General features: G+C 34.9%; 1 long non-coding RNA gene across 1 annotated transcript in view; it reads left to right on the top strand.

Moving 5' to 3' along the window:
- Positions 1–25,572, top strand: part of LOC145686831 (uncharacterized) — a 190,024-nt gene that overhangs the window by 58,243 nt on the left and 106,209 nt on the right. Inside the window, exon 2 of the long non-coding RNA XR_014131654.1 lies at positions 1,948–1,997. This is a non-coding gene — a long non-coding RNA (uncharacterized LOC145686831). The remainder of the gene's footprint in view (positions 1–1,947; positions 1,998–25,572) is intronic.

The raw sequence follows: 25,572 nt of genomic DNA, 5'->3' as shown, positions 1-25,572 counted from the left end.
AATTCAATAGCAATCAAGGGGGCCGCGGTGGCTCAGTGCTAGAGCGTTCACCTCTGGTGCTTGGGGTCCCGGGTTCAATCCCAACCCCCGCCAAGTGAACTTTGTGGTGGACAAACACCGTGTGCGTCGGTTTTCTCGGGGTTCTCTCGTTTCCTCCTACTTTCTTCATTCCACCATTTCATTCATTACTCATCATCGCCGTCTCCTTTAGCCTAACCGGCATAAGAGTGGGACGTAAAACTCAAAGATTTCACTTTCCAATAGCAATCAATATTAAAGCCGGAAGTAGTTTATTTCTGCCACTCTTGTTTCTAATTTTATAGTCACAGAGCTATTACAATATGCACATACTTTTTCCTTGTTTTGATCATGGCCCAGCTTAACTGTTTTCTTGTACCTACAGTTGTCGCTTTGAATCGTATACCCTTTAGTTTGTGGTCGGAGGTGAATTTGGATGACGACAGTGTTCGCACACTTGGTACAATTGTACCAAATTCAGCCCTTTTTGTCATTCATCGGCACCATGCTGGTATTTTCAGCTCTTTTTGTCAAAAAAAAAGTTGGTACAATTCTACCCAATTCAGGACCGTTTAACAAATACTGTTTCTGAATGTGTATGTGTGCTGCACTAATTAGAAATAATAGAAACCATTATGACTTAAAATTATTAATAATGTGTTATGATGTCATTCAAGGAAGGTTCTAGGAGCCTGGACCGGTTTTACATTTTTTACAGTTGTCAGTTTCCTTACCTTATATTTTTCTTACAGTCTATTATCCTCCCTCGGTCGTGAAATAAGCGAGAATAAGGTGCAATAATTTATATTTTAATAATTTATTATAATGTACTATTTACACACGAATTCGGAGATGATTGATTTGTTCCTCGTTTTATGTATTTTTTTCATATATGACCATAATACCGTTTTGGTTCATTGGTCACTTTGAAATAGAGGCGCATTTAGTTTCAATACAATACACTTCCTTTTTAATTTGAGGCCTCTGTTATACTTCCTACGTGCGAGAAAAGTTTCATCTACTTCCACGGTTGCTCGGGGTCCTGCTATTTGGCTGTTTTTAAAACAGAAACTTTTAAAAAGAGCATCTTCTTGATTTGGACTCTTGGAAGAAAAGGAAAAGTGCTCTAGAACTTCAACTCTTTTAGTTCCGTGTTATAGAGCCATGTATTGCACTGGTATAAAATAGTGAATTCAGCTTTTTTTTTTTTTTTTTTTAATTTGGTACTATTTTCAGCCCACTCCAGAGCTAGGACTGTGGCAACACTGAATAATGACAGTGTACTAAATGTAAAATATAACGAAGTCATGTATGGATTTACAAACGTCTTACATTGTACAGTCAGTGACAAAAGTTCTTTCCGCTTTATGAAATTAAATTCGTAAATATCTTCAGAATGGAAGCACAATTTGAGTGCAATTTTCAATAAATTAAAGCCATATCACGGTTGTGCCTTCCAGCCATATCATCGTTTTTCCCACAATAAATTTTACCAAACGGAAAAAAAAAACTTTTGTCGCTGATTGTACATACTCATTATAAGATACTTTCAATCCTATATTCAAACACATTCGGAAAAGTTAGGTGGGCGTATATCATGCAGATATAATTGTAGTTAGTTAATTTAGTTATTATTGCTAAGTTTGTTGATTTAATAAACAACAACAAGATTGATTGTCTTGTTTATTATTGTTCTTACAAAATCACATTGTTGTGTGTGTGTGTGTTCGGGGTTGGAGGAGAGGTCATCATTACGAATTATTGCACATCTTCAGACCTCTGTGTCCTATTGGGCTTTATTTTATCCCCTTGGACCCCCAAGAATCTAACTCACACAGTGCGTAAAAGTTTTTTCTCTTTTTCTTTATAAAACGTTTCTGTATGTTATATTTTTTTTCACAACATAGCAATTTTCTTTTTTACTTACAGATATATTGCTTATTGGGGATACTAGTGGGAAGTCTAGTTTTCAAAAAACGGTAAGTAGTCCCTTTTTCTTAATGTTAAAACTGAAATCATGCATGTTAATTGTCTTATTTTAAGTATTTTTTTTAAATAAAGGTAAGTTCTAACTCAACATGTCTAGGCGGTTCTGCTAGGTCAATAAAATAGGAGTAGGGTAGACAGTTCTTTTTCTTTATGATCCTAAAGAAAAATTAGAGAGTAAAATAAAGAGATATGCTCTCAAATTAGGATTAAGATAAAATGTGTACAAATATGACAACTATATCACACAGATATTGATGGATAATACCAATAATATTCCCCTAATAAAAGATATTCTAACTTCACGTGACACTGAAAAACCAGATCTTTGACATAGACAGTAATTATTAATCAGAAACTAATACAGCAAAACATGAATTCAAAATATTTTAGGTAAACGGTGGCTCAGTGGTAGAGCATTCACCTTTGGTGCGCGGGGTTCCTGGTTCGATGCGCCAAGTGAATTTTGTAGTGGACAAACACCATGTGCGTAGGTTTTCCCGGGCTTTTCCCGTTTCTTCCCACGTTCTTCATTCCACCATTTCCTTCATTTCTCATCATCACCGTCTCCTTTAGTCTAGTCGACATAATCGTGGGACGTAAAACTTAAAGATTTCATTTCAAACCCCAGTCGAATTAATAATAAATTCCGTCCATCATAACTTCGGTATTGCATAAGCGCCCAGAACAAAAGAAATATGAAAATATACAGTATTTTATATACAAAACAGAGTAGTCTTTCATTTTTTCAGAAAAAAATAAAGAAACCTTTATTTAGCTGTAAGTACATTTACCCTTCACCTGCAATGCCGTAACAATATTTCACGAAAAGATTTCTTCTGATTTCTAAAATGGAAGAAAAATCAAGATATCCTGAGTTCGACGCTCAGAAGTCGTCGTTCTTTGTATAGCTACATTTCATGCAATAAAACTATAAATCACGATTATTTTCGTAGATTAGAATAGAATTAATTTTAAAAAGGTCTCTGCAAGTATAACAACAAAGAAATATTATAATAGTTTGATTTTCTTTATTTACTCCGCGTTACCATGATATTTGGCGCTCCAGAGGTTCAGAGCAGAATACATAGGTTTAATTTTAGGCAGAATACATAGCATAATACATTTTGCTGTTATATATATTTACGATTTTTTTAGCTCCCTCGCGGCTAAGTGGTTAGCGTACTCCTTTTGGTGTGGGAAACCTGGGTTCGATTCCCTGCGGGAGATCATGGTTGGTTCGGATGCTGTAGATCCATGTCTCATATAGCATGTTTTCAAATAATTACGTACTTCTTACATATTTGGAATTCCCAATCCTAATTATCAACCTAACCCATCAACCTATTCCCTTAATTTCCAGTGTTCCATCTACTTTTACCTCTGTCAAGAATCTAGCTTCTTTACAGCATAAGAAGTCAAAGTGCTTTTAGAGCATAGGAATATTAATTGAAATGTTCAAGTGAATATCTATGTAATGAAGCCATAATTACCTAGTTCTTATATACGTTGTATCGAGGGCCGGATTAAGGGAAGGGCTTAGGGGGCTTTAACCTCGAGTCTCCAGGTGAATAGGGGCCTCCACTTTGATGAAGATCTCAACTGGCTACCTAAAAAGAATCATGAAGATACAATCATTATCATTAAATAAAATATGACCAAAAGTAAGAAACATATTCCCTTAACTTTCCTACTGTACTTTCGCAGTAATGTATTAGGTGAAGTCAGCAGGGGCCACATATTTTTTCTAGACCCGTTAATCCAGCCCTGGTTGTATCCCTAATCCTAATTCTTAATCTATCCCTTCATTTCGGGTTCAGAATTTCCAGTTTTTTATCTACCTTTTACCTCTGTCAAGGACCTGGCTTCTTGACATTATGAGAAATCAGATTGCTTTTAGATGGAAGGAATATTAATTGATGTATGCAAGGGAATATCTGTGTAATGAAGCCATAATTACTCAATTCTTGTATACGTTGTATCCCTAATCCTAATTCTAAATCTCTCTTCACTCCAGATTCAGGATTTCCAGTTTTCCATCTACCTTTCCTCTCTGTCAAGGATCTGGTTTCTTGACTCTATAAGAACTCGGAGTGCTTTCAGATGGAAGGATTATTAATTGATGTGTGTAAGGGAATATCTAGGTAACGAAGCCACAATCACTCATTTCGTGTATACGTTATGTTCCTAATCCGAATTTTTTATTTATTTCTCTACCCTAGCTTTTCATTTTCGGTTTACTTTAACTGTTTTTGAACGACAGGGGAAAGAAACTGGCCACACTATTTCCGCTTTACTTGCTTAATGGCTTCACCTCTTTTACAATAGGGTAGGTGGGTCAGAACCTGCCTTCCGTAGAATGCTCAGACAGTTCGACTCACTGCATCATGGTTTAATGACTGAACTATAGGTACATTTTTCTTGTAGATAATTATATTTTCAAAATGTTTCTGCTCTCAAGAATTTCTGTAGAATTAGCCTGGGTTCTGGGGGTCATTTTTGTTTTATTTTTGCTACCATACTTAAAAATTATTAAGTACTTTACATGCAGTATATGGAGAGCACTTTCAGAAATTTTGTGATAGATTCAAACTAGACAATATTATTACAAACAGAAGTTGTATCTCTCATTTTAAGTACGAACTCTGTGTCCATCAGCAATTTCTCTTTGATTTGGTCAATAGATGGATACAACAAGGCAAAGCATATCTATTCCTCTAGAGATATAGACAGCAATTAAACTTCGGACAAAACTTTAATGTATTTTGACGTTCTAGAACCAAAGTAAAACAAAACACTATCATCTACACGACAGAAAAAGTAAAAAAGAAAAGACCGAGAAACGAGTCAAAAACCAACAAATTGTCCTTTTTGTATTTCGATCACGTGTCGGATCAAATTTCCAACCTCTAGGCTATGTGCTTTTGTATGCATCTACGGTTTCACATATAGACTGGACTCAATCATTGGTCAAAGAGTAAATTGATGTCCTGTGAAGGGATGAAAATTATTTTCTGTCTAGCCATATTGTGTTCGTGAAGTTCTCTTTTTTCTCGATTCTAATTGGACAGGGGACATCACGACTATTATTTGTTCTTTGATTAAAATTTGCGCACTATAGTTTTCAATCTTTAGACAGAAAACTCAGACAATAACTATGTACAGGTTGTTGCATAAAAATACGTACGAGTAGATGTAATTTCTTACACTAATTGATAAATCTAAAGATGACTCGGCAAGGCCGTGTGTAAGCAAGTCATTTCCAAATGGATGTCCTGTGACGTCATAGTATGTTGCTCCTCTTCTTCAGTCAATCAAATGGAGGGAACAAGGAGTAAATATTATACTCAAGTTTGACAAAATACAGTGATACTGGTAAACAAAGAGTACTCGATGGTTTTGCAGATATACTACTCCTTGATTCATGACCAATCATATATATACCAGGGGTGAACAGAAAGAAACGTAGAAAGCGATACACTTTCTGAGAGAAACAGATAAACTTTCAAGTCAAGGATAAATTTATCATTTTTACACTTTCCCTCTGACTGGTTTTAATTTCAAGCAATGGGTACAATTGGAAATAACTAAAATTTATGCCTATTGTATCAAAATCACATAAAGTTTACAGAAGTTATAAATATTGGTAAAATATGTAAATAAATTAATCAAACCTTATGGTCGATTTTACCACTTTTAACTCCTAATTTTTGACAAATTTTATTCCTAAACAAGAAATAAAATTTAGCGTACGCCACGTTTCATTAAAATTAGATTTTTCACGTCAAATATCTCTCACGCTCTTCAATTAACATGATTCTACGGAATAATCAAGTGAAGAAGGGTATAACTTTACAGGTGCTGAAATATACGGGAAGGCAAAACGTAGGATCTATCTTAAATTTATTTTAAAGAGAAACACTTTTATTACAATATATACTGACTGTAAAGATATATTTTTAAAAAATGATCAAGTATTTGGCTTTCATCATATTGCAGCTAAAGTCTGTAGTTCACTGACAGATCCCTTTAACAATATTTCACCTGACTGTAATTGTTTTCAGTTTTTTTTAAAACTCCTAGACTTTCTTTCTTTCTTCATGGCATAAAGAATTCCTCCTTTCCTTTCTTGTTCCTGGAGAAAGTTCATCCAGACTCCAAGCTCCAGCTCCAGTAGCTAGAGCAAGCTTCCAGCAGTCTAGAAGAAGGGAAGTAAAATACCTCCGCCCCTCGCCCTCACCTCGGTGCCACGGCCTTCTATTTCTGCGGACGTGCTGGTTTTACAAATATCGTATAGAGAGCTCCGTAGCCTTTCCCAGGATTAGGAAAAACTAGCTGGGGCGCCTCCAGGGGGGGAGAAGAGTAGAACATAGTGAATCGGTGCATGGCGGGAGGAAAGGGGGAAGAGACAAGCTTGGTTGTTTCCCTTTCCCTTTCTCCCGGTGTTGGTCGGAGCTACACAGAAAAACGAAAGAAGTCGATATTTGGAAATGTTCAAAAAAACATGAGTCGTCGGGTGATGTATTTCTGCAAGGTTCTCTATTCTCCTGTCTCTTAAAAAAAAAATCTCATGGAAATCATGCAGATATCGATACATCAACCATCTGCTTGTATCGATATAAACAAAACAAGTGTGTTAGAGTCTTACACATATAAGCATGGTGAAACAGTAGTTTTCTAGGACAATTGTAGATGTTTACGTGTTCCAGCGAACATTTTTTTCCTTAAAATCCGGTCTTATTTTTCTTTTTTCTTTTAAAAGACAGCAAACCATTTCAGACAATAAGTCGATTTTTGGTGCAAAAATTGTGTCTATATTCAATACGAAATTCATTTTGCCGCAGTAAAGAACATTTCTACAAAAATCCACTGGATAACACTAAAGATAAATGTATCCCATTTTTTCGGTACAATGTACGATAGAACATCAATACCAGAGCTCTTACGTATTATATTCTACATGGAAGTAAAAGTTAGAAATCTACACTGGAAGTTTGGAATCTGAAGTAAGTTGAGAATTAGATTAGGTATACAAGAACTGAGTAATTAAGGCTTCATTACACAAATATTCATTAATACACATCAATTAATATTCCTCCGTTCTAAAGGCAACCTATATTCTTATAGTGTCAAGAAGCCAGATCCTTGACAGAGGGAAAAGGTAGATGGAAAACTGGAAATTCTGAGTCTGGAGTGAAGTGATAGATAGAAAATTAGGATTAGAGATACAACGTATACAAGAACCGAGTAACTGTGGCTTTATTACGCAAATATTCACATGCACTCATTAGTTAATATTCTTCCAAGCCAAAGGCAATCTGACTCCTTATAATCTCAAGAAGCCAGATAATTGACAGAGGGAGAAGGTAGATGGGAAATTGGAAATTCTGAATCTGGAGTGAAGGGATAAATTTAAAAAGTAGGATTATAAATACAACGTATACAAGAACAGAGTAATTATCTCTTCTTTACAGGGATATTCACTTATATTCATCAATTAATATTCCTCCAATCTGAAGGCACTCTGAGTTCTTCTAGTGTTAAGACGCCAGATCGTGACAGAGGTATAATAAAAGATAGACGGAACTCTGAAAATTGTGAATCTGGAGTGAAGGGATAGATTTAGAATTAGGATTAGGGAAAGAACGTATACAAGAATTGAGTAATCATAGCTTCGTTACACAAATATTCACTTGCATGCCAATTAATATTCCTCTGATCTGAAACTACTAATTTAGAACTTCTACTTTTTGGGAGAGGGTGGGGTGGGGGGAATCAGTAGAACATTTGAGTAATATATTATAGAGAATGGATGGAATGGACAATCTTGACCGCAAGGTGAGGACGTTTAGTTTAACTTAAAGCATTGTATTCTGCAAAATTAAATTTGCCTTCCACACTGTGTGGTTGAAGCCCTTAATAGACAAAAGAACTATGAATATACTAAAAACTAAATTTCTAAAAATGGCTAGCTTCTTTTTATTGGAATGCGACCTCTTATATATATATATATATATATATATATATATATATATATATATATATATATATATATATATATATATATATATATATATATATATATATATATATATATATATATATAAGTGAACTCTTCTTGACCTGGGTGGGCAATCTACAGAAGGTAGAACAGAAAGAGGTAACAAGACACAACAAGATAAAAAAAAAAGCAACGTCTTTGTTTTGTTTTGTTTTAGAGGACAGGTTCAAAAAAAGAAAACAAGTGATTTAGAGAATGGCCAGACATAAAAATCCGGTAGCGTTGACGAAATGCCATTGTATTATTGAAGACAATTGTTAAAAGAAGAAGAAGAAACAATAAGTGGACCTGGTGGTAGCAGTAGCCATGATGATGATGATGATGACCCTAGCTAACCCAAACAGTTGACTGGGCCGTATTTACTTTTTTTTTTTTTAATCTTGACGTCAAACTAGCCATTGTGTTCTTTGTAGGCGAATATATTTCATTTCATACATGTGTCTGTGTGTGCGTTTAGATATATCTACGTACGTATTTAGTAAAAGGACAATCTTGATTCTATGCTGTACTGTATGCTGATAGTTCCTTTGGCGGCTTGCTGAAAAGGCCGGATAAAGTAGAAGTGGCTCTAACAGAAAAATATCGCATAAGGCAAATGAATCTTGGTTTAACTTTGTGCGCACTGGAAGACTATTCTTCAACCCACATCAAGGAGATAGGAACCGAACCCTATAGTCAAGACCATCAAGTAAAGCTCACTCGTCATCGCAACCTCGAAGCTGATCTGGAAGACTTGGTATGTTATTGTATGTTGATGAGCTGGAAAAAGATGGTTTTGTTGTTTCAGAGCCCAGGTGCAGAGCATTTTGGGCGTATCTTCTTGCCTCTCTCTCTCTCTCTTTAGCTGTAATCACTCTTGAAGGGGCGTTCCCTTCCTCCACTACACTGCAGGGCGCAGAAGGATCTTAAAGGACAAGGGGACTCGAAAAAGAACAGATTTTTGCTTAAGTCTTCTTCTTTTCTGGTTGAGTTTAGATTGCTTGAGAGAGGTGTGTCAAAATGATGAAACGGAGACTTTTCTAAAAAGGTCCACCAAGTACTTCTATATGCACCTCATGTAACAAACATTATGCTTTCTTTGTTCCTTTGTACCGAAAAAAAACAATGCCGTATGTTTAAAAATAGAAGCAATTTCTTTTGTTTGACTTACCTCATAGATTCATCACCAGGGCGTTAAATACGGTTATAATAGGAGATTTTAATGCTGGAATGACATAGCAACTTAACACTTTACAACAATTACTTGTTATATATCTACATATATTTAAGAAATGTGTCTTTAAGTTGACGGTCATTGGCTTCAGAGTAAAATGGTCTTCTTATGTAATAAGTGACCATCGTAACCAGGCTCTGAAAGTAAACTGTTTAGCTTTCGAAGAACTTAAAAAGTAACAGTTACAATATTGAATGTAACTGTGGAGCTAAAGCGTGCAAATATATCTAACTGACTGGATTAGCATTTAACAATATGATGCGTCGCCAGTGTAATGAATCCATTGTAATTTCTTTTTGCCTTATGTACAAGATTTTATACAAATATAAATGAAATACACACTATAAAATACACACAAAAATAAATAAGTAAATAAATATAAATCAGTACTGGAATAGTACCGTCATCAAAGGCGAGAAGCAATTTGTACCTGATGAAGATACTGTTACCTATTGAAACCGTCACATAATTGTGTGATGTTTTGTCAGTGTATTTAATTTATGTTTGTATTGTCTCACGATTCACTACGACCTCATTTAGCATGCCTTCCAGCACTTGTTTTTCAGATGCTAAGTTAATACCACCGAAAATGTTAAGTTTCTACCGAGAATTGAATCCAACGGATCTCGGAGGTGCTTAGAGATTAGTAATACCAACTAGAAATATTTCTGATCAATATAAGTGAGAGCAGCTTACTCAAACTATGAAGTCAGTAAGAAGAAAATCTGTAATACCAAATGTCCTCATCGGTGGTCTAGTGGTTAATGTTTGCGTCTTTAGTGGTCGAGGTCTTAACTTCGATTTCTGATCAAAGATCACCCAACGCACTACAGTGATTCAGCTCTTTAAATAGTAGATCTTGCTCCATATATCCTCACTGTTGACAAAGCACATAAATAGGTACAAATCAATCTAATGCAAAGCCAAATGGTTGATCATCATCGTGTCTAGGCTTCACCCACTTTTCCTCTTACTCAAATCAATCTAATGCAAAGCCAAATGATTCATCATCATCGTGTCTAGGCTTCACCCACTTTTCCTCTTACTCAAATCAATCTAATGCAAAGCCAAATGGTTGATCATCATCGTGTCTAGGCTTCACCCGCTTTTCCTCTTGCTCAAATCAATCTAATGCAAAGCCAAATGATTCATCATCATCGTGTCTAGGCTTCACCCACTTTTCCTCTTACTCAAATCAATCTAATGCAAAGCCAAATGGTTGATCATCATCGTGTCTAGGCTTCACCCACTTTTCCTCTTGCTCAAATCAATCTAATGCAAAACCAAATGATTCATCATCATCGTATCTAGGCTTCACCCACTTTTCCTCTTACTCAAATCAATCTAATTCAAAGCCAAATGGTTGATCATCATCGTGTCTAGGCTTCACCCACTTTTCCTCTTGCTCAAATCAATCTAATGCAAAACCAAATCATTCATCATCATCGTATCTAGGCTTCACCCACTTTTCCTCTTACTCAAATCAATCTAATTCAAAGCCAAATGGTTGATCATCATCGTGTCTAGGCTTCACCCACTTTTTCTCTCGTTTCAATATCCTATTAATCATTTTTATGACAGTTGATTTCAGCTTGACAGTGTCCCTTCAGTTAGCCTACAAAGAGGAAACCTGAAAAACAAAATTTAACGTAAAAATAAAACACTAATACATTCACAACTAGCATCATTTATTTATTATTTTTGTTAACTTTATTGATCTTAAGAAACACGTTTATTGCAATTATTTTGGCAGCTCAATTTTTCTTTGACGTTAGTTCAATTGAGGCAATTGAACTAGCACCGTTAAAATTAATAGAACTTTTTTTTTTGTTGTTGTTGTTATTCAAATACTCGTTTTCAATATTTGAATAACTAGTTCCAATTAGTATTCGTTATTCGAGTAACAAATTTTAAACTAATACGAATATTCGAAGAATCCATTAATGGAATATTGAACTATTTGAATTTTAACAGCAATAACCTAAACCAGAATTTCTCAACCAGGGTGTTTCATGAGGGAATCACGAATATAAGCAGAAGAGATAAATATAATTAGAATCTAATACGGAAGAATATTTTAAACATTATTTTGAATTTTGTTCTGATATAAGAACAAACAAAAATTAGGTCTACTAAACATTTTCAACAAATGCAAACACAGTTACAATATGAAACTAATGAGAACTGCACATTGAAATACCAGAAAAATACAAATGCTACAAAACCTGCATATTGAAATATAATTAAAATTGAGAGCTAATGAGATGCCTGAATATGATATGATTTCACTAGTGCGGTAACATCCGGTTCAATCTTCGTGACGCACATTATCAAGTCATTTAAAATACTCAATAACTTTTTTAACAACTGTCCAAATATTTTAAACTAATATTAGAAATCACTTTATTTTTTTTATCATATGACCCAAAATTAAGGTAGTTATGAAATTTTAAAATTTTGAAACGGCCTCCATTTTGAAACAGTATAACGGATCGGGTTCGATATTAGTAATAGGGATGACCTGACCAAATTTGGTTTTAATCCATTCGCTTTTAGTGAAGTTACTGTATTCTTTAAATACAAGGAATGGATTCTACTATTATAGAAATAAATGTATATCGTGAGATCTCAGCAATAGGTATATTCAAAATCCCACACAAGCTTATTATAAACCAGAAATTATAAGGAAGTCGCTGGCAAGAGGATGTGATAAAATGGGGGTTGTGATAGGTATTAGGATGAGAACCACTGACCTAAACCATTAAGATCTTGTTATTGTGTTTGAACTCCCCCCCCCCTTTTTTTTTTCTTCATATAAGCTCGGTGCTGAGAAGATACGTTTAACTCAAACCAAGAAAATGTGTCAGTTGGGCACAATCAATTTCCAGGTTATACAGTAGACCAACTTCTGGTCTCAAATACGATATAGTTTCATCTGGATTGCTCTATAGATATGATCACAAATTAAGTCGGTAACGAAGTTGTGGTTTACTTGTACTTAACCAGTAAGACTTACAAGATTGAATCAATCTATAGTGAAACAGAGATAAAACATACCATAGAGAAGAAACTATGCTTTTGAACTTGGATTTACGGTTCCTTAGGAGTTTCTCTTTCCTCGCAGGTGTGTGTATATGTGTGTATATGTATATATATATGTGTGTGTGTGTGTTTATGCGTATAGTTGGCTAGCAGCTCGACCTCTGCTTCAAGGCCTCCTCTCCAAGGTCTTTTACGTGCACAATGGGAGTCTGTTGCAAGGTGCTGTTGGCAGGTCATATGTGGTCTCGTCATTTAGCACACAGTTGCTGAAATCTACACACATCACATACCCACCCCCTTCGCCTCTGCTTTTGCTGGGTCCTCTTTACAGTGTGACTTGGGTAAAGGAAACAAACGATAGAAAATATAAATACACCTGCATCATTTCAACTAGGTTTCACCACATCATTACAAGAAGCTACTGATAAAAATGATGATACATTTGTAATATTGTAAATCTTGTCTTTTTGTCCCAAGACAGGTTCTAACCCATTTATCTTAACGTAGTTGTTAGGGTTAGGATGGCTAGTTTCTTATCCTCTGGTTCAAAAGAATTTAATTATATGGAAAAATAGAAATGACAGAACTAAGGTGAAGGCTTAGGTTGGGAATTAAGATTCACTTAATCACATCAATTAATATTCCTCCGATCTGAAAGCACTGTGACTTCTTATAGTGTCAAGAAACCAGATCCTTGACAGAGGGAAAAGGCAGATGGAAAACTGGAAATTAAGGAGCTAGATTGATGGGTTAAGTTGATAACTAGGATTAAGGATACCAAATATGCAAGAAGTATGTAATTTTTCTAATAGAAAAGCTCTGAAATATTTTTGATATTTCTGTAGATATAATTCCAAATAAATTAGTTTATAAGGTTGTAATAATACTGTATTAGGAATCCAAAAAGGTTCTGTCGAATCTTGATCCTAAAAGGAGGAGGATATAATATATCAGATATATCTGGGAAGTGAGAAATAGTTCTCATCACTAGCAATAAATAACCTGCCTGCAACGTCTGTGAAGACCATGAATCTCATGATGATAGACCATAGAGGAACGTAAACGAAAGAAATCATCCAGTGCATGGTTAACTCGCCATGGGTTTAGAATCTATTGCCCTACGGTGATATATCCGAAGAATATGAGAGGTGCACTAGCTTTACAAAGACTAACTCGGATAATGGTGTCATGTGAAACCTCCAGTGCTTGCTAAAGTCAAGAAACTGATGAGACTTTCGTGGGATACCTAGGTCTGTTTCAACCTTTCCTTTAATAGACATCTTCGGAAAAGCACTTGCAGTAAGCTACCAAAGTAGAACCAACTAATTAACTTCACAAGTAATAACGCCATATATAAGACCGCTCCTCTAACTTGACCACCAGTTTAACTTGGTCTCATATCTATAGAATAAAGAAATAGCAATGCGAATATAAGTTGACCACTTCTGTAAGTTTTCTTTGGAACTGAGGGTGGCCAATTTAAGTGGATTTTAGTAAACACGTGAGATAGAGAAAGGGGGAAATATATTGAAGCTTTTTTCAGCTGATAATAAATGAAGCTAATTACTCAATGGTTAGCATCCTTGTATGCAGGCTGATGGCCGCGGTTCGATTTGCAATGGGAAATACAAATGATTCAGAGTCCAGTCATAGGTTTGCAGTTTTCGTATTGCCTCGAAACTGGAAAAGAATAGTAAAGTCCAAACAAGTAAACGAGAAAAGAGGTGAACAAGAAAAAATTGTAATCCCGCCACCGAAAAGAAAATGACACATCAAGCTCGAAGACGTGAAGAAAAAAGTGTAGGTGTCACCGAAAATTCTTAAAGAATGTCTCAGTTGATTCAAAATAATGGATTTATTAGGACTTTACCTCTGCTTCACAGGTGTACGAAAATGGATGCAAAGTTTACGTTCGAGATGAAACAGATGACATCACTCGCTTGCCAAAAGTTACAACAGCATACAAAAGCATACTGTGAACGAAGAATAGAATTAAAAAAGAAAAAAGTGTCAAATAAGTGCAAGTAGTTGTGAAGTGCAATGTTTCAAGTATACTTCGAACATTGTCAATATAAATACTACATACTTTAATGTTCTTACTGCAGGGTAGGGAATAGTATAGCATGCCTTTGAAATGAGCTTTCAGAGGTACTGGTAGAAAGCCTTGTAGGTGTTATTCGCAGTGCTTTTTGTTTCCAGTATATATAAGTTTGTTGATACCACGCTGAGAATTTGGTAACAAATAAACGCTACAAAAGTGTAACAACTCAAGAACTTTACTTAAAAAGTTCATAATAATTAACGAATTAAATTTTTGTTTCCTTCGAACGTGTTCCTCTATAGTGAAACTTGTGTTAATTAAAATGGTCTTTCGTGTTATTATTATTATTATTATTATTATTATTATTATTATTATTATTATTATTATTATTATTATTATTATTATTATTGTCTATTTCAATGACGTTTTGAAAAAATATTAATCATACCGTAACAGCTCGAAAACGGAAACTATTATAGGTTTTCGAAATGTAAATCAAGTAGATGTAAAATCAAGTAAAACATTGATAAAACTCCAAATATCTCTCAATTGACGCATCTTTATCTCCGTAGAAATTTCACAAAGTATTTTGTGAAACCCTGACTAAGTTGGCCACTTGTTCAGGTTAATAAGGGGCCGCTTTACACAATAATAACAACTTAAGAAAACAATATTTCCTAGTTCTAATAAACTTAAATTAGATCTTGATATTATAAGTTTAACTACCTAGGTATACTTGGTTTATGTTCGTTATGGTCGAGTTTTAACTTGGGCATTACAATATGAAAAAGTAAAACTTCGTAAGTTGGCCTTCTCTAGAACGTATTCAGCCGGTTAATATACCAAAGAGTCTATAGAACCTTACATATTGATATAGTCATATACAGTAGACTTCCGAGTACCCGGTCTAATGGGGCGGAAGGGTAAGCCGGATAGAAAAAAAAACCGGATAGGCCGGAATTCTATGAACTCATTAAGCATACTCCAAGAACAATTTACGAATACAGTACACAGTGTATTATACAGTTATAATCAGGAACAGCGGCAAGCATATTATATTAAGGTCCGTTACACACTGACGAAACAATGAACAAGGAGCAGAACGCTGCTCTTTTCCTGTCAAAATTTGTATTTTGCACACGACACGTAGGCCGTGGAAATAGACGGCCAATTCCAATGCCTTGGCAACATTGCCAATGCGAGTATCCGCCTTGCCTTCCTCATTTAATTACGATAAAAGAAAAGTAGTGCAGATAGTACGGAGATCGGATAGTCGCAAGCCGGATACTCGCGCGTCTACTGTATATTATTGTTACTTAGCAAACTGATCACTTGTGTAAATTTGTCTTTTTTCACTATTCTTGTGCGTGGATTAATACGGACTTTCCCCTTTTGAGAGCACAAAATATTGTTTAAGATTTTTCCAACAATAACACATTTTGTCCCGTCACAGATTTTTGGTCACTACGAAACATAACAAATACCTTCACGGCTAAGTCTGTAGGCTTGCACAAGTTTGCATTTACATAAATGCAGACTTAACCAAGGTTATAGTAAACTTGCTAGTTTCTCGATTGCAAGCTTGTTTCAAACTTGACAATAATACAAAATATAAGGCTAGCCTTAAATTTCCTTTTAATTGAGACACCGGTCAAGCATGACTTAAAATTCACACTTTAGAAAACGATACACATAGAGAACCCTTAACGCAAAGTCTGACACGCAAGCATTCTTGCGCAGCCTTCTTTCTTACATCTGGTCTAATGTAAGTATACCTGGATTTATACATCAAAGCTATCAAGACTACAAGCATGACTTGACATTTACACTTGGGAAAGCCATACACAGAAAGGATTTCTAAGGTTAAGTCTATCAAGGAAAATTAATGACAAACTTAGACTTACTGTAGATGTGCTTTTTTACTGGGATGTTGAGAACCTGTTGTTAAAAATTTTGAATGGGATTCCTGCATAAATATAGTAGCGTTAATATGCATCTGAAGAAGTTATAACAAGTGAAGAACAAAAGTTTCCATACCTTATAGAAAAATATTGTGTCTGGTATATTCTGTGTAAAGCTTACACAATGAAGCTTGTAACCTAGACGACCGTTTACAATTTGACCATTTAAAAAAAATAGACTATTTTTTTATATTCAAAAGACTTGTAAGAACGTCCTTTTACTTTCTGATCAACCATTAGTATATGTGAACGATGTATTGTAAAACCAAGAGTGACTGACATTATTATCAGGGCTTAGAGGGGCTATAGCCCAGGGCCTTCGGATGAATTGGGGCCTCCACTCTGATCAAAATCTCAAAGGGTTATCTAAAAAGAATCATGAACATACAATCATCATCATAAAATAAAATATCGCCAAAAATATGAAACTTATTCCCTTAACTTTCTAACTGTACTTTCACAGAAATGTATTAGGTGAAGTCAGCAGGGGTCACATATTTTTTCTAGCCCCGGGTCTCCAGATGGGCTAACCCAGCCCTGGTTACTATAGAGTAAAAAAAATATATATATATATATAGAAACTTAAGCTGATCCAAAGTACAATTCAAGATAACAGAGTCATAAAGACAGTAAATTTGTAAGTTTTACCTTGTTAATATAACATAATAATTAAGATTCTTCTTTTTCTCAATTGCTAAAAAGAAAGGTTTCGGAATGTCATGACTGTGGTCAGTGTTGTGAAAGGAAAGTTCCATATCAAAATAAGCGAGTGTTACAACATGCGCGGTTGTCTCATCTATCGTACATCTTTAACACAGGTAAAAACAAACCTTCCGAACAAATTACCTTGATGATGCAACTTATAATTAAATGTAGTACCACTTAATGTAATTATTGTTTTCAATAAGAAAGGTGTTGTATTTACAACCTATAACAGAACCAAGAAAAGAAAAAAATATAGGGAAAACACTTTTCTTTTCTCTTACGTCATTGCAATTCCCATTTTGTGGTTTATTCACATGACAGTTGGTTAATAATGATTATTTAATGAACTTTTTTTTAAAAAAAAATATTTTTTAAAAGAATATATATATTATTCTTTTGGAAGAATATATATATATTATTATTATAAAGGGCACATATTTTTCTTTTTGAAAAAAGTAATGCTTATAGCAATTCATTTGGAAGGTCTCTGACAACCTTTCGTTCATAGTTCGAGTCTAATTCTAACCATGTGATTACAGTTGCTTAATAATAATAACAAAATGATCATAGACCCTTTTAAACAAATATTCAGAATGACATTTCTGACAAATGTAAGTCTATCTGCAAGTAATGATAAAATGTGCACTTGAAGAAGCTCCAGAAAGAGGGGGCGAAATATAGTAAAGGTAACACTTACGCAATGAAACTTTTGATCCTGATGACCTTACTAATTAGCCACTTGTTGAAGTTGGATATTTATTTATTTAGAACTCAAAAATTTATTGCAAGGTACTTGTACCTTTTAAGTTGGCCATCTTAAATCTGTTTCACTGTAATTTCTATTACATTTGCAGTATATCTAAAGTCTAATATACAGAAATTTAGCTAAGCACGTTTTCCTTAATGAGAAGCAAGTTGTTTGTTTGGGATCTACGCCTTATGTTAATGCATTAATGCTGTACAATGAGACGTGAAGCTACAGTTTATCCAATTCACATTACTTCTACAGCGAAGAGAACTCGGGTCCTCCCTGCACCCAATCAGAAGTTGTGTACTATATCTCAATAGCAAAACCATTATATGATGAAAGTATAGCTACGAATATATGAAGGTTGTGATGATAGAGTGCTCATCTTTGATACACGTATTCGATTCCAGGTTGAATAGATTCCCGGGATTCTAAGGTATTTCACTATTTAATATATATATATATATATATATATATATATATATATATATATATATATATATTTGTATATACCATTCATCTCCATTATATTGAATCACGTAGTCGCAAAATGTTAAATTTAAGGTTTCATTTCATCTTCATACTACTTAATGCTTCATCATAATTTTACGAGTAAACCTTGGCTACTTCTGTTAATTTGACAGAAGTTATATGTAAAACTAGGTCGCTTGTTTAAAGCTTACTGTACCTTTAATGAAGGGAAGAAACAACCAATTTAAGCTTATTTTTACACACCAAATCCTTTGTAGACGCGAATTCAATAACATACAAAGAGTGAAAAGAGTGAGAAAAAATAATTGACTGGACCAAGACTCGAACCCGGGATTTCCGGCATACCGTGCCAATGCGTTAACCACTACGTACTCAATTCGCTTCCCAGAACAGCCAAACACCTCCACTCCTGTAGTCATTGCTCTTCACGTAGATCACATGGTTTGTACTACAGCCTAGCTGCTGTGCTTCGACAATCAAGTGTTCATATATTGAGAAGACGTTTTGACGGTTGTGATTTCATATGTTGATGAAAGGAGGAAACAACCAATTTAAACTTATTTTTACAGTGGTTAACACATCGGCACGGTATACCGGAGATTCTGGGTTCGAGTCCCGGTCCAGCCAATCACTTTTTGTACTTTACTGTATCTTTGTCGTGATTCGGGAATCTATATAATTACTTTGTAAGTTAAAACAGTTTTAAGCAGAGGTAAAAATGATTGACTTTGCTCTGATTTAGAGCAAAATTGTCTTTGTCTAACTGTTGGATCATTTGCTTGAGTTAGTTAAGGTATTAGTTTAATTTAACCTTTTTTTTCTTTCTATAACTTATTTGTTTCCCTAGAACTTGACAGAGAAGGGAAGAAACTGAAAATTGACAAACATGTACTGAGTAGGGAATGTTAAATCCAGAAGGGAGAAAAAAAACTACAAGGTACTTGGCACAGGAAGAGTATCTGAAACCCCAACCAGTGACTGGTCTTTTCTCTGCAAGCACTTTAGCCACTCGTCCACCCCTCTCCCCAATTCCACACACACACACACACACACACTCATTTTGAATTTGAATAGACGAAAGATAAGGAGTACTGATAGTATTAAAAAAAAGAATGATAGTGAAAAAAATTGATGGGGTGCCTCTACTATATGGGTGAAGAGAACAGTGAAGCTCTAACCAATACATAGACACAAACACACATATCTTAAGAAGAAATTTCAAAGGGAATAGGGAAAAAAAGAGTAGGGGACTGAAAGGCATCAGGAGATGTACTAGAAGTATGGTGGTTTGGCGAGCTTCGAGGGAATTTCACGTCCTCTTCTAGTTCTTGCATATTGGGCGCCATAAATTCCACACACAAGCCTCTCGCTGGCAGAACTCGTCGTCAACTGCCAATATCGTTCCCTTAAAAGAAAAGTATTCCGGACGCTTCCTACCGCCATACAAGAGCAAAAGCGATTGAAGAAAGACTATGCCTAAAGAACGAACGAAGGAGAAACCCAGAAAAGTGAAGAAAGGGCGGGAACACATACTCACAGAGAGTTGGCAATGGTTTTCCTTCTGAAAAGGGCTTCATTAAATATGCGCCGATTCCAATGATTGGAACTACTGCCTTATCCAGGTGAAGAAAGCGATTCCCTCTTCTTCATATATTCCATTTGCTTCCGTTGTAACCCCCTTCCATCCCCAATCCGACAATTCTAATACTTCACTTGATTCCCTTATCCTGAACATACGGATCCGTTTTTTGGAAAGGGCTTCTCATTTCTAACCCGCCCCGGTTTCTTTTCTTAGAGCCGTTTTATAAGGGTTCGTCTTTTATTTATTTCATGCTGATCGACTGCTTACTATGCACTCCAAAAACCTAAGGGAGTCTGAAAAGAAAGAATTAAAAAAAAGAACATCAATGTACCGTATTCGTGTTTTTTTTTTTTTTTTCGTTTCCTTAGGAAACGTAACCGAACCACCTAACCTACAAATATATTTCAGATTTAAATATTCGTTACAGATGATACTAGAAAACTGTCAACACTTTTTCTTTTTAATGGACGAGGTCTTTTCCATACAGTTCTGTAACGTCATAATACTTTGGAAAGAAAGAAAGAATGAGAAAAAAAATCTCTTGAAAGGTTTACGGTACGAAAGAACAGGTTGATGTTAGTAGAACAGGTTTCTAACTGAATCTCTTTTGGATCATATTTGGGAAGAATCTAGACCTGTAAACATAGTTCCAATCACGGTAGTAGCTACAGTAAAAGGCAAATAATTTTCAAGAAATGAGAACAAAATACTTTCTACTGAGTAACGAAGTACATACTTATATAAAAATATTGTTCACCGCCTCTTTGTGAAAAGTTCAGTATTTGTCCAGCATAGACGTAATTCGAAAATCAAATAAATGTGTATTTTTTTTCCTGGTTAATTCTAGTGTTGGCACAAGACGAGACAGAGCCCTTTGAGGCGAGACACTAGACGAGACGAGCCGCCTCATGTCTCGAAAATGCAAGTACAGTTTTTGAATTTATTTAAAAATTTATTAACTCGGAATAAATTATTTGCCTTCAAAATATATACCAGCGTTTATTATTATAAATGAGGACTACCCTACAAAGAACAGAGAATACCTAAAATTATTTTTCTTTTAATGATTCTTACAAACAGCTTTCATTTTCATTTTTCAATCGATTCAAGTTTAATTATTTTGTGACAGTGCTCCAGATTCAAGTACAATGTCAAAGCATTCATCGAGATCAGTGTTTCGGAATATTTCATTCCGGGTGCTGGTGGGGATATCTATGTATAAAAATCCTGTTATAGGAGTACAGGTTCTCTTAATGGCAGTTTTATCAGTAACTTAGCATTGTTTCATGGTCCTTCTTGTTCCGGACAAAGACAAAAAGGTGTCAGCCTTTTTCGGTACTGAGTTTTGAAAAGATACTAATTTGACAATAAAATTTACTTATTTTATTGTTTCTATGCCATTTTTGAAATCGGAAAGTCACACAGGCCTCCTTATTTGTTGAAGTGGCGCCAGAAGTTCTCAAAAAAATATTTCAGAATAAGTGGGGAAGGCTTACCTTTCGACTGTATCGACGGTATTGACAAATATTCCTGTAGTAGTAATTCATTACTGGTTCAGTCGAAAGTAAGCAATTGTTATTGAAAGATTGTAGTGTTGTATGTTGTCCTCAGTGAACCAAACGAAACTTGGTTAAAAGTTGTAATTTAAAACCACTTGGTATAAAAACTCTTTTTGAGGACCTCAGCTGCTCTAGTGTTGGCACGAGACGAGACAGAACCATTCGAGACGAGATGTGCTTTGCATGAGACGAACGAGACAACCTGAGTCTAGTCTCGTGGCAACACTAGTTAATTCAGACTCTTATCTTTTAGACCGTTGATTTAATATTGATTTTTTTCTGATTTCTTTGAAATGTGGGTCTTTAATGATGTGATTTAAGCTAATTTCTTCTTGAAATTGAGTTTAATGTCCTCACTTTCATTTTTTAAAAAATAATTTGGATTATCTATCTATCTATCTATCTATCTATCTATCTATCTATCTATATATATATATATATATATATATATATATATATATATATATATATATATATATATATATATATATATGATATTGCCTAAGTGAACCGTTCAGAGACACCTATTAAGTTGGCCAATAAGTTTTTGCATTTTTCGCAGGTTTAGGTTTCTACAAAAATAAACAAGAGATAAACAACAAATTAATAATGTATTCGCTTTACAATTTCTTCCTAACGCTCAACAAGCTGTTCAATGCCTGGATAACCCATACGCCCAGCTTTTGAACCTTTTCCATCGAGTGAAAGTGACGCTCTATAGTACTGTGGGAGCACTCCATTATCTCCGCCAATTCTCTTGTTCTTTAGCATGGATCTTCGTGAATAAGTGATTCAGTCGTTCCTCATTGAACTGAACGGAGGGTCCGGTGCGATGCACGTCTTTGTAGTCGATATTACCGTCTTTGAATCGCTTGAACCAATATTGAACCATCCTATGAGGCATCACTTCTTCGCCATAAACTTCACAAATTTCTCGAACAACTTCTGTGGTTTTGGCACCTCAGTTAAGCCCAAACAGCAGCAGGTGTCTAAAATGCTCTCTTCTGTTGACTTGACACTCCATTTTAATTACCTGTAAAGAACACAAAGTATATCAGCATAAAAAAAATCTTAACACACCATTTTGTAGATCACATAATGCCCTATCGAAAAACATAACAGGCATTGCCTCAACATTTTATTTTTCATGCAGAATTTTCACTGTAAAAAAAAAGAAAGAAAGAAAGAAAAAACCGCACGCAAACACTTATGGCCAAGCCAATACCAGTCTTTCTTCAGAGACGAAAAACAATTGACACCCTAAAATTAATCTAAGCATATGATTAAGTATTGATTGATTTATTTGACAAATGAAACGCAAACATAGACAGCCATACAGATGATACAGTGCCTGTGATAAGCAAATAAACTAGATAAGCATACCATAAAATAACCATCAAACCATGGCAACACACAAAATTTCTTCTGATTTTTGCAATAGCTTCGAAATATATTTACGGTAGATCACTACCAAAAAGAATTAAGAGAGTAATCAGAGTAATAGGGTTTAATGTATGCATCTTTGGTGCAGAAAACCTGGATTTGATTGGCGGTGGAAACTCATGCGGTTCGGACTCCATGTTAACTGTAGGCCCATGTTACATATAGACTGGGACTGAAAGGGATGTTAATCTCTAATCTAACTAACCAAAAAACAAAAAGAATTCAACAATATGAATGTCTTCACTTAATATATTTTCAAGAAGGCCACACTGAGACGCCAGTATCTGAAGAAGTCTTAGCTAGGGAGAAGAAATATTACATTAAATAAAAATACAGAGTGCTATGGTTACAGTAATATATGGATAATTTCAGAGATACGCGGCCAAAATTTAAAGACTCATTTAAAAAGTTGTCCAAATTAGCAGTTGTAAACATATTAAGCAATATGTAAGTGGCCAAATTAAGGAGATTGAATTGAAAAGTTGATCAAATTAGCAGAAGCATGTACGTTAGGTAATATTTATACTGCTGAAGTAAGCAGAAGAAGTTCGCCAAATTAGCAAAGGTTAAGCATATTAGCTAACATTTATTAAATGTTATCACTTGCTTCTCTTTCCCCCTTTTGAGCTCCTTCGTGACTAAGTGGTTAGCGTACGCGCCTTTGGAGTGGGAGACCCGGGTTCGATTCCCAGCGGGAGCTCATGTGGATTGGATTCCACGTTAATCAGTAGGTCTCGTTCCACGTGTCATTTAGACTAACTGCTGAAAGGGACATTAAACTCAAAATCAACTCAACTCTTTCTCCCTTCTTCTTTCTAGTTTTTGACGTACTTCCTAAGAGAGAAACTAACGTCAACGATTCACTGCTTTCTATCCCCACTCTCAAGATGAAATCATGCAAGCTACTAGATGCGACTCTAAGTAACATTTTAAATACATTTATAGAAAAGCTTGTTATGTACATGGTTCTCATGTAGATAGCAATGTAAATTGCAATATTCTATTGCTATGTTGAGACCATTTAAACTGGAGTCTCTAGCGTTGAGAACAACAGAAAAAGACAAGTATATTTATATTTTTTTTTTCATTTTTTTTTCAAAGCCCACGATCCGAACAAAACAAAACACGTGTGAGTTCGTGAATAATGTATGAGTTAGCTGTTGTTAACCGGCTATATATTTAATGAAGTACGGTGTTCATGTATCCATCAACACATCGCTCGTATTAGGCGTAAAAGATGTAGGATACTCGTGATCTATTTTTAATTACCGTGTGCATGTTTTTGTTACCAACCATAATTACACTATATATACGACCATCTCTACACAATTGTAATGACACTCATAATTCTGCACAAATCAAAACATAGCATCACTTATCTGGTTTGTCCTGATACTAATGATGACAGGCACTGGCATATTATTATTATTATTATTATTACTATTTTATCAAATGAAATGGTATTGGGAATGATAGAAGTATACAGAAGAATATTTCGCGATAGAATGATAAGGCAAATCATGAGATATGAAGAAATCACGGCATTAGCTATGAAGTGAATGGCAGACCGAAAATTACCTAGAGGGAAGTCCGTGATTGAAATATACGGACCAAATAGTACAAAATACCGGAAGAAATGCTACAAAGAAATTAAAAGTCTGGCCCAGGATAAAGAAGGGTGAAAAGCTGCGTCAAACAACAATACAAGATGTAGGGAAGAAAAAAGTACATGGAAATAGAAAGTCCGGCTCAGAATAGGAAAGAATAGAAAGCTATGTCAAACAATATTACAAGATGTAAAGAAGAAAAAGTACATGAAAATAAAAGTCTGGCTCAGAACAGGAAAGAGTGGGAAGCTGTGTCAAACAATAACATAAGATGTAGGGAAGAAAAAGTGCGTGGGAATGTAAAGGTCTGGCTCAGAATAGGGAAGAGTGGAAAGCTGCATCAAACAATAATATAAGATGTAGGGAAGAAAAAGTACATGGAAATGGAAAATCTGGTTCAGGATAGGGAATAGTACAAATCTGTGTTAAACAATAATACAAGATGTAGGGAAGAAAACGTACATGGAAATGTAAAAGTCTGGCACAATATAGGGAAGAGTTGAAAGCTGTGTCAAAAAGTAATACGAGATGTAGGGAAGAAAACGTACATGGAGATAAAAAATCAGGCTTAGGATAGGGAAGGATAGAAAGAATCGTCAAACCAATCGAAAGATAGCTGACCTCTTATTCAACGAGCATGTGATTGATACTATTTAAAATACAAGCATCGTAAATGGACAATTTACTTAGAAACTGATCGAATTTCGAGAACTACAACAAATAAATATAAGCTTATTCAAAAACTCTTGTCAGGCCTAAACTTCAATTAGCATGTGCGATTTGGTCAAACTTTAATAGAGTAAAATAGAAAGGGTTATTGATACTTATATTTATACCAATATTATTGTGACTACAAGCCATTATTAAGGGGTCTTTAACCTCGACGTTTTATCACAAAAGAAGAGGACAACAATCGTTGAAATTTTTATACAATACGTTAGAAAATAAATCATACAGTTAGTATCTAGTAAATAACATCTCATTCAGAAATTACAGCTTATAGAATAAGTGAACTACAAATGGTACAACGCACTCTTTTATAAATATCTTAGTTAACATTTTTAATAACAAACATGGAGAATCATAGAGATTAGACCATGATAAGCTTTTATTA

The sequence above is a fragment of the Thermobia domestica genome, chromosome 5 (assembly GCF_964235325.1).
Source record: "Thermobia domestica chromosome 5, izTheDome1.hap1.1, whole genome shotgun sequence".
In the NCBI taxonomy this organism is placed as follows: domain Eukaryota; kingdom Metazoa; phylum Arthropoda; class Insecta; order Zygentoma; family Lepismatidae; genus Thermobia; species Thermobia domestica.
This window is presented reverse-complemented; position numbering and strand designations above follow the sequence as displayed.